The sequence below is a fragment of the Psammomys obesus genome, unplaced genomic scaffold (genome assembly GCF_907164565.1).
Source record: "Psammomys obesus unplaced genomic scaffold, mPsaObe1.curated_primary_1811, whole genome shotgun sequence".
Taxonomy (NCBI): Eukaryota; Metazoa; Chordata; class Mammalia; order Rodentia; family Muridae; genus Psammomys; species Psammomys obesus.
Genome location: NW_026592732.1, coordinates 531,381 through 540,305, shown reverse-complemented (window position 1 = coordinate 540,305; position 8,925 = coordinate 531,381). Strand labels below are relative to the sequence as shown.

The 8,925-nt window shown below is 48.8% G+C and overlaps 1 protein-coding gene across 3 annotated transcripts in view; it reads left to right on the top strand.

Moving 5' to 3' along the window:
* Bicra (BRD4 interacting chromatin remodeling complex associated protein) overlaps positions 1–8,925 on the top strand; it is a 73,181-nt gene that overhangs the window by 18,283 nt on the left and 45,973 nt on the right. Inside the window, exon 1 of one of the 3 annotated variants that reach the window (XM_055615546.1) lies at positions 765–839. The exons of the other annotated variants lie outside the window; for them this stretch is intronic. The gene's annotated coding sequence lies outside the window, so the exon portion shown is untranslated. Of the gene's footprint in view, positions 1–764; positions 840–8,925 lie in introns of those variants that run through there. 3 annotated transcript variants of the gene reach the window in all.

Sequence of the window (8,925 nt, the reverse complement as noted above, 5' to 3'; positions counted from 1 at the left end):
ACCACTGAGCCACACCCCAGCCCCTCACTGGGGGATTCTAGGCAGGGTCCCTACCACTGAGCCACACCTCCATTTCTTGAATTAAGGCAAGGGCTTAATGACAGGCTCCTCTCCAGCCCTAAAGTGTCTTGTATTGCACGTTATTCTGTGTTGAGCTGATGAGCAAGTGTCTTTGTTGCTCTGGAGTTTCCATTCTGTATCTTTGGCCAAGACTTGGTTTTGATTCTGAGCGTGAGCCTGTAGGGGTGTGGGAGATGGAGAGAGCCTGGGACTGACCTGACCTGATACTTCCTTTCCATCCCTGTACTTCAGACCTCAGATCTCTTATGCAAGAGTGTTTCCTGGGAGAGGCATAGCTGAGGCAGAGGCAGTATGCCAGATCGAATTCCAGGAGGGTTTTGACACTCTTGCTTCTCGCACACACATTCAGAGCTTCTGAGTGGCCGGTTGGTGACAGGCCTGTGCTAGACTTTGGGGGCAGTGGCCAACAGCAGTCTGGGGCTGGCTGCTTCATGCTTGAGCCTCAACTGTGATCTTTGGAAAGAGGGCGGGGCTTGGTGGGTGTTGCAGAAGAAGCAAGAGAGAATTCTAGAATTGTAGCCAGATGCTCTGGGTTGTGCCAGTGTTCCCAGCACATAGGAGGCAGGGGCAGGGGTACCACCAGAAGGTCGAGGCCAGCCTAGGCTACAGAGTGAGTGTCAGAGGGAGAGAGAAAGAAACAGGCCTTTTGCAGAGTCTATCCAACCTAGAACCCATTGGCTTGTGCAACGGCAAAGAACAAAGAGCTTTTCTAATGGCAGAGACCACAGCCCAGCTCCAGCTGTCCAAGGGTGGTGGAGGTAAGCCGCTGGCTCACTGGGCCCCAGGACCTGACCTGGAAGCAGGATTTGTACTCTTTTCCTGAGCTCCATGTGAATATTCATACATCTGGCTGACAATATCCACATCTGATTACTGGGTGATCCCAGAGGCCACTGTGTGGTTACTGTGGGAGAATCTGAAAAACTGCCTTTTGAGAGACATATGTGACCAGATAGGTTTCTTGTTGTTGCACTTAAAATTTTTTTATGAGCTGGGTGTGGTGGTGCACGCCTTGAATCCCAGCACCCTGGGAAGCAGAGGCAGGTGGATCACTGGGAGTTTGAGGCCAGCCTGGTCTACAGAGCAACTCCAGGACAGCCAGGACTACACAGAGAAACCCTGTCTCGAAAACAAACAAACAAAAATTATTTTTACATTTTATTTATTTTGTGCAAGCGTGCGTGTGTGTGTGTACATGTGTGCATGTTCTAAGCCATGAGGACATCAGAGGACAGCTGGCAGTGTCACTTCTGTCTCTCCACCATGTTGGTCACAGGGATCCATTTCAGGGTTTCAGGCTTGGCTGTGAGTGTCCTTACCACTGAGCCCTCTCACTCACCTCTTGTTTTTAGTCAGTAACTCATCTAGCCCGGGCTAACCTTTGACTTGCTATGTAGCCGAGGATAGCCCTGAACTCTGATTGCATCTCCCTGCCTTTTTGAGTGCTGGGATTACAGCTGCCTGCCCTCACATCCAGTTCATGTGCTGCTGGAGATGGAACCCTGGACTCAGCAAGCACTGTAGCAAACGAGCTGTGGCCAAGGGCCTTGATTTCTGGTTTGCGGATTTTGTTTTTAATTGGAGTGTGTGGGGGGCGAAGTAGGGGTGGGGGGGACGACAAAATTCCACTGTCTAAGCCAGGCTGGCCTGGAATCCGCAGTAACTGAGGAGGCTTGAACTTACCACCCTCCTGCCCACACTACCCCAGTGCTGGGACCACAGCCTTGTGTCACCGTGCCAGGCTACCTTGGGAACTTTTGAGAGCTGGTGTGCTTTTAGAGGCTGAATCCCCCATCCTCCCTGGGGCCATGTGTTGCACGCCCCGCCTCGGGTCTTACCGTGTCTACTTCTTGGTTCGCTAGGCCTGGCCAGATCCAGGGTGAGCAGTGGCAGTGTCTGATGGTCCTGTGCTGTGGTTTTAGAGGCTTGTTCTCCGAAGGCTCAGAGCCTGAGGCTGGCTTGTGAGCCTGGCCTCCCTGGTGCTGAGGGGTGAGAGGGAGGCGCCTCGCTAGGCTGGGTCAGGGCTTGCTCTTCAGATAGCGAGTGCCATGGGTCACATAGAGCAGGAAGCGAGGCCAGGCTTGTAACAAGTCTTCAAATGGAGGGATCCTTGAGGAACAGCCAAGGAAGATGTTTTTACTTCTCACTCTTCTCCACAGAGGGTACCACTTGGTTGACTCCGCTGGGCTGGGCTGATACTCTCTTCTCACTGAACAGACTCAGTTTGGGCCTCATGCCCTTATTCCAAGAGGCCACAAAACCCAAAGTCAGAAAAGACCATTTCCATGAGGTGATGGTGTCAGTTATCAGAGGCTCCTCCCTGGGAGATGTCATTACTTAGTGTCTTTTAGACGAGGTATGTCTTTATTCAGTATACTGGTGTGCCACTGGCTTTCTCTGTCTTCATCCATCACTCATTCCTCTCTCCTCGCTCACTCGACTCAGTCTCCCTGGCCTCCTTCCTCAAACCAGACCAAGTCCTACCCCATGCCTTCATTCATGCTCATCCTCCCTCCTTCCTCAACCAAGACTAAGTTTCCACTTGCGTTTCTTTGTGTCCTTAGTTCAGGCTGGAATCCACTGTGCAGTTCAGGCTGACCTCAGACTCATGGCAGTCCCCCTGCCTCAGCCTCAGCCTCAGCCTGCTTCTCAGCCTATTTAAAACGCTACGTTTCTAATTCTTTTTCCCTAGAGGTCCTTCATTCTTAGCTCTTACCCGTTTCTGGCATGCCATCTACTTTAGATTTACGTTGACTTTACCTACAGCCGTGTTTGTATTTATGAGTAATGTAATATTTAAGTAATTTGCTATAGCATATCACATGTAGTTTTGCCTTTACAGATATAAATCATAATATGTTACATTTTAGTCAGCTGATCAAAATTGAATACATGTCAGTGAAGTATATGTGAGGATGCACTTTGCTATTCTGTAGTGCTGTTTTCTGTGTCCGCTCTCAGCCTGCTTTCAAAAATGTAAGTGCCAAGCCGGGGTGGTGGAGCAGAGCGTGCATAGAACCCTTGTCCTTAGACGGTGGAGGCGTGAGGCCCTGCTTCAGAAACCAAATAGAGGGGCCCTGAAGAAACGGCATTGTAACCAGGAGCAGCCATGGGGGGTGGCTCACAGATGCCTGTAACTCAGGCTCCTGGGGACACAGCACCTCATAGCCTGTATGTACCCCCTTCACAGGCACACAAACACAAAGGAAATCCTTAAAAACAAACAGCCAGGTGTGGTGGTTCGAACCTTTAATCCCAGCATCCTGAGGCAAAAGCAGGCAGATCTCTGTGAATTCAAGGCCAGCCAACAAACAAACAAATCAAATAGGGGCCTGTTGGATGGCTCAGTGGATAAGGATGTTTGCCACTAAGCCTGAGCACCTGAGTGTTCCCCAGAACCCACATGGCAAGAGGGCAACCAGAACCAACTCTGGAAAGCTGACCTCTGACCTTTAATATACTCCACTGTGTGGCATGGGCACCTATACATTACATGCACAAATTAATGAAGTTAATGTAATTAAAATTCCAGATAGGCAGTGGTGGTGCATCCCTTTAATCCCAGGAGCTAGGGGCAGGTGGATCTCTGTGAGTTCAAGGACAGGTTGGTCTAGAGAGTAAGTTCCAGGGGTTGGAGATTTAGCTCCGTGGTAGAGCGCTTGCCTAGCAAGCGCAAGGCCCTGGGTTTGGTCCTCAGCTCTGGAAAAAAAAAAAAAAAAAAGACAAAATAACAAAAAGGCCAAAAACAACAACAAGGTAACTAGCAGAGTAAGTTCCAGGAGGTCCAGGGCCATACAGAAAAACCCTGTTCAAAAAAAAAAAAATCCCAGATATCCTAGGCCTGGTGGTACATACCTTTAATTCCAGTAGGAGGCCAGAACATGCAGATCTCTTAGTTGAAGGGCAGCCTTGTGTACACAGTGAGTTTCAGAACAGCCAGGGCTATGTGGTTAGACCCTGATTTAAATTTAAATTAGGTTGATAGCTCAATGTGAACTCTAAATGAACAGGTATCTCTGTTGTATTCTTTTTTTATTTTATTTTATTTTTTTATTAATTACAATTTATTCACTTTGTATCCCCCACCATAAACCCCTCCTCTTCCCCTTCCCAGTTCCACCCTCCCTCCCCCTTCTCCACGCATGCCCCTCCCCAAGTCCACTGATAGGGGAGGTCTTCCTCCCCTTCCTTCTGATTCTAGTCTATCAGGTCTCATCAGGAGTAGGGGCATTGTCTTCCTCTGTGCCCTGGTAAGGCTGCTCCCCCCCCCCCTCAGGGGGAGGTGATCAAAAGAGCAGGCCAATCAGTTCATGTCAGAGACAGTCCCTCTTCCCATTACTATGGAACACACTCAGACACTGAACTGTCATGGGCTACATCTGTGCAGGTTTCTAGGTTATCTCCATCAATGGTCCTTGGTTAGAGTATCAGTCTCAGAAAAGACCCCTGGGCCCAGATTTTTTGGTTTTGTTGCTCTCCTTGTGGAGCTCCTGTCCTCTCCAAGACTTACTATCTCCCAGTTCTTTCATAAGATTCCCTGTACTCTGCCCAAAGTTTGGCCATAAGCCTCAGCTTCTGCTTTGATACCCTGCAGGGTAGAGCCTTTCAGAGGGCCTCTGTGGCAGGCTCTTGTCCTGTTCCCTGTTTTCTCCTTCTTCTTATTACTCAGCAATAAAAAGCAAGGAAATCATGAAATTTGCAGGCAAATGGTGGGAACTGGAAAAGATCATCCTGAGTGAGCTACCCCAGAAGCAGAAGGACACACAGGGTATATACTCACTCAAAAGTGGACATTAGACATATAATATAGGATAAACCTACTAAAATCTGCACACCTAAAGAGGACACTAAATGCTAAAATGCTCAATCCCATTCAGAAAGGCAAAGAGGGTGGACATCTCTGTTGTATTCTAAGCTATCACCTCAACTTCCAGACTGGACCCAGGCTGTGTAGCCCTGTGTCTCAGGACTTAATTGGTTCACATACAAATGTTTACTATAAAAATACCTTTAGACATTTATCTAATTGTTTTTTGTGGGCAGGTTTGCCAAATGTAAATGTTGGGGAATGAACTCAGGACATCAGGTTTTTGGACAAGCATCTTTGCCCACATGAGCCAACCCATGAATGTTGATTGGACAAGGAACTTGGAAGACGAAAGAAAGTGTTTTGGGTATGCAGGGAAGAGTTGGGAACCTCAGAAAAAAGGCTGAGTCTTCAAAGCTGGGCTAGCTCAGGATCAGCTGTCCAAGTGGGCAGGGTTGGTGTACGACTGAAACCATTTCCCTCATGCACATCCTGTGTGACCTGGAGTCACCAGCTTATCTTGTCTGGTTCTCAAGACCTCATCTGTAAGGACTGTGGGAAGGATATTCACTGCCAGTTGACAGGCACTGTAGCTGTTACCTGGGGGGAGAAGGAGGGCTCCACTTCCTCCTTCTGTAAACTGTAAACGTACCCAGTTCAGGGGTGGCCTGAAAAGTTGAGCTAAAAGCCAGTCGTTGTGGATTAGACACTCAGGAGGCTGAGGCCCAGGACAGCAACTCAGGCTTTAAAACCAAACCAAACCAAACCAAAACAAAAGTGGCTGAAGTGTCCGGCCGGAGGCCTTGTTGGTGGCCTTGTGGCATGGTGGCTGATATACAGGCTGGACACAGCAGCCTGGATCATGAAGTGGAGGTGGAAAAGTGTGTCTGTGTGTAGGGAGGGTTTGCCTAGCATACAGAAGTCCTGGGTTTCATCTCCAGCAGTGCAGGGTGGCACACACATTTGTAATTCTGGCATTTGGCAGGTAGAGGTAGGAGGATCAGGAACTAAAGGTTGTGTTTGGCTACATACCAAAGGGTTTGTTGTTGTTTTAAGATTTTTTAATAATTTATTTTTATTTATGTGCATTGGTATTTTGCCTGCTTCACAGATGTATGTCTGTGTGAAGGTGTCAGTTCTTGGAGTTAGACGGTTGTGAACTGCCATGTGGCTGCTGGGAATTGAACCCACGTTCTCCAGCTCCTGTTGTTTTTGGTTTTGGTTTTTTGAGACAGGGCTTCTCTATGTACCCCTGGCTGTCCTGGAACTCTCTATCGTTCAAGCGGGCCTCAAACTGATCCACCCACCACTTCCTCCCAAGTGCTGAGATTAGAGGCACATGCTAGCACCACCTGGCTACATATTGAGTTTTAGGCCAGTCTGGGTTATAGGAGACCTTCTCTCAAAACAAATGATAAAACTGTGTATTTTACATGGTAACCCAGGACAGGAGGGTATGTGCACGCACGTACTTTTTTACCACTCTTTTCTCTTCATTTGTTTAGCTGGTTATTGAAGCCCACCACCTTCATTTCAGGAGCCCTGATAGGTTAGAACTTGCAGTTTAACAAACAGAAAATGTCAGCAGAAATGTGAAGACAAAATTAAACAACAGAAGCCACTTGTGGCCTGTTGATAATGCTGCCTCCGTGCCCAGTGGCTCGACTCCCAGCTTAGAAGCTTGCAGGGGTTATGGGGGCAACCCTGAAAGCCAAAACACAGAACTCAGCCCGCTGTTCCCGGGATGGGCTCTGCCCACTCCCCACCCCACACCGCCCTGCTGATTTCCTTTGCGATGCCCTCTAACTCTCGCACAGTGGCTTGGTTGTTCCCCGAGCCCTCTGGACCATTTCTGCCTCAGGTTCTTTGCACTGGCCGTTCCCTCTCACTGGGACACTTTCTCCACCTATTTCCCGGGTCTGCTCCCCATGACCACCATGGTTAAAACTGACTTGCTCCCTACCGCCTAGTGGGTGGCGTGGGCACTCAACAGATAAAGGCCCTCTACATCCCGCTGGTGACGGGGGGCTGGGCCCCAGACTCCAGCTCCACAAAGCTGTTCTCTGACCTTCATATGCGCACTGCTGCGTGCGACCTCCGCCCATATCCTGCACACATACAGTAGTAAATAATAATAATAACAACAACAGGCCCAGCTTGAGGCAGATGATCTCTGTGACTTCAAGGCCAGCCTGGTCTACAGAGTTCTGGCCAGATGGGGCTCCGTGTTAATACTTTTCTTAAGAAAAAGAGGACTGAGGAGAGAAAAGGAGAAAGGGAAGAAGGAAGAGAGAAATAATAATAGACAATTTAAAATTGGACACCCTCTCTCCCCCCACCCCCGCCGCTTTCCACTCTGTTAACCTTAGTCTTCCTTCATGTGGTTGATGAATTGGGTTGATTTGTTTGCTGTTTTCTGATTCTGCTAATTTTGAGGGGTTCTGCCAAGGTCTGGGTCACAGTGAGTGTCCACTAAATATTTGTGGGCATAAGGAGGCAACTGTCTTTTTCTTTTGTCTCTCCTCTTTTTAATATTTATTTGTTTACTTTTGAGATAGGGTGTCAAGATGAAGCTCTGGCTGTTCTGAAACTCACTCTGTAGCCCTGGCTGACCTCAGACTCAGAGATCCGCCTGCAGGTGTCTGAGGGTAGGTAGGTGCATGAGTGCAGGTCCCTGGAGTCCCTGGAGCCGGAGTTACAGGTAGTTGTGGGTGCTGGGAATCAAACTCTGGTCCCCGGAAAGAGCAGCATGTGCTCTTACCTGCTGAGTCATCTCTCCAGTTTGTGTCCTTTTTTTTTTTTTGGTGCCCACCACTATTGTGGGATGACAGTTTACCTGGAGAGACACAGCACACATGTACTCACCCCAGATAGGGATCCCAGAACAGACCAAAGTGCAGACATGTCCAACAAAGTCCAATTTGGTGGACCAGTGAGTTTCACTGGGGTTACTCACGGGAGTATGTATGGGTGAGGGGTTACTTATAGATGCAGAAATGACCCCAGGCTGCATCACCAGAGCTCAGCCCAGCGTGGCTGACAGCTCACAAAGCTGGGAACCTGGAGCACACTGCACAGCCTGCAGAGGGCTCACGAGCTTGGAGAGTGGCCTTCCGTAGTCTCTCAGTTGCTCTAAACCTCTTCTGAGTCCGTCTGGTCTCAGATTCTTCTTTTCAGCTTTTCTCCTCCGAAAGTCTCGTCAGGTTAGCTGCCTTCTTTTTGAACTGTACTCTTCAGCTTTTATCACTTACTGAGGCAGGGTGGGGCCTAATGAATCTGTTCAGTTTTAGGGACTTCCTGGCACTACTTTGAATTATTTACTTTCCTGCTCAAGGAGCTTCCTGCAGGATGGAATGTTTTAATCTCAGAGGAAGCTGTTACATAACACCCAGAAAGAAGGATGTTTTTGTTGTTGTTTTTAGACAGGTTTCTCTGTGTAGTCCTAACTGTCCTAGAGTCTGCTCTGTAGACCAGGCTGGCCTCAGATTCACAGATCCTCTTGCCTTTGCCCCCTAAATTCTGAGATTAAAGTTATGTACCACCAGCACTGGTGGGAAAGAGAATTGGTGGAGTCAGAAATTGGATGGCCCATGAGGCAGTGTTGTGTGGAGAGCCGGGGCTGGCAGGTGGGAGTTACCACATTTCCAGAACCCATACAGCTGTGCAATCAGTGACTACTACTTGAAAGCAAGAAAGTAACTCTGTACATGATGTCTTATTGTTTTGGTTTTCTGTTTTTAGAAATCATTATTTCAGAAAAACAGTTGCTTGGGAGTAGTTTGGGGTTTTCTCTGCTTTGTGTTTATTTCCTCAGTTCCACTCCCCACTCTTGGGTTGAACATGAGAGCCTTCTGCATACTACACTAGTGCACTGGCCCTGAGCCACACCCCAGCCCCTCACTGGGGAATTCTAGGCAGGGGCTCTACCACTGAGCTACACCTCAGCCCCTCACTGGGGGATTCTAGGCAGGGCTCTACCACTGAGCCACGCCCCAGCCCCTCACTGGGGGATTCTAGGCAGAGGCTCTACCACTGAG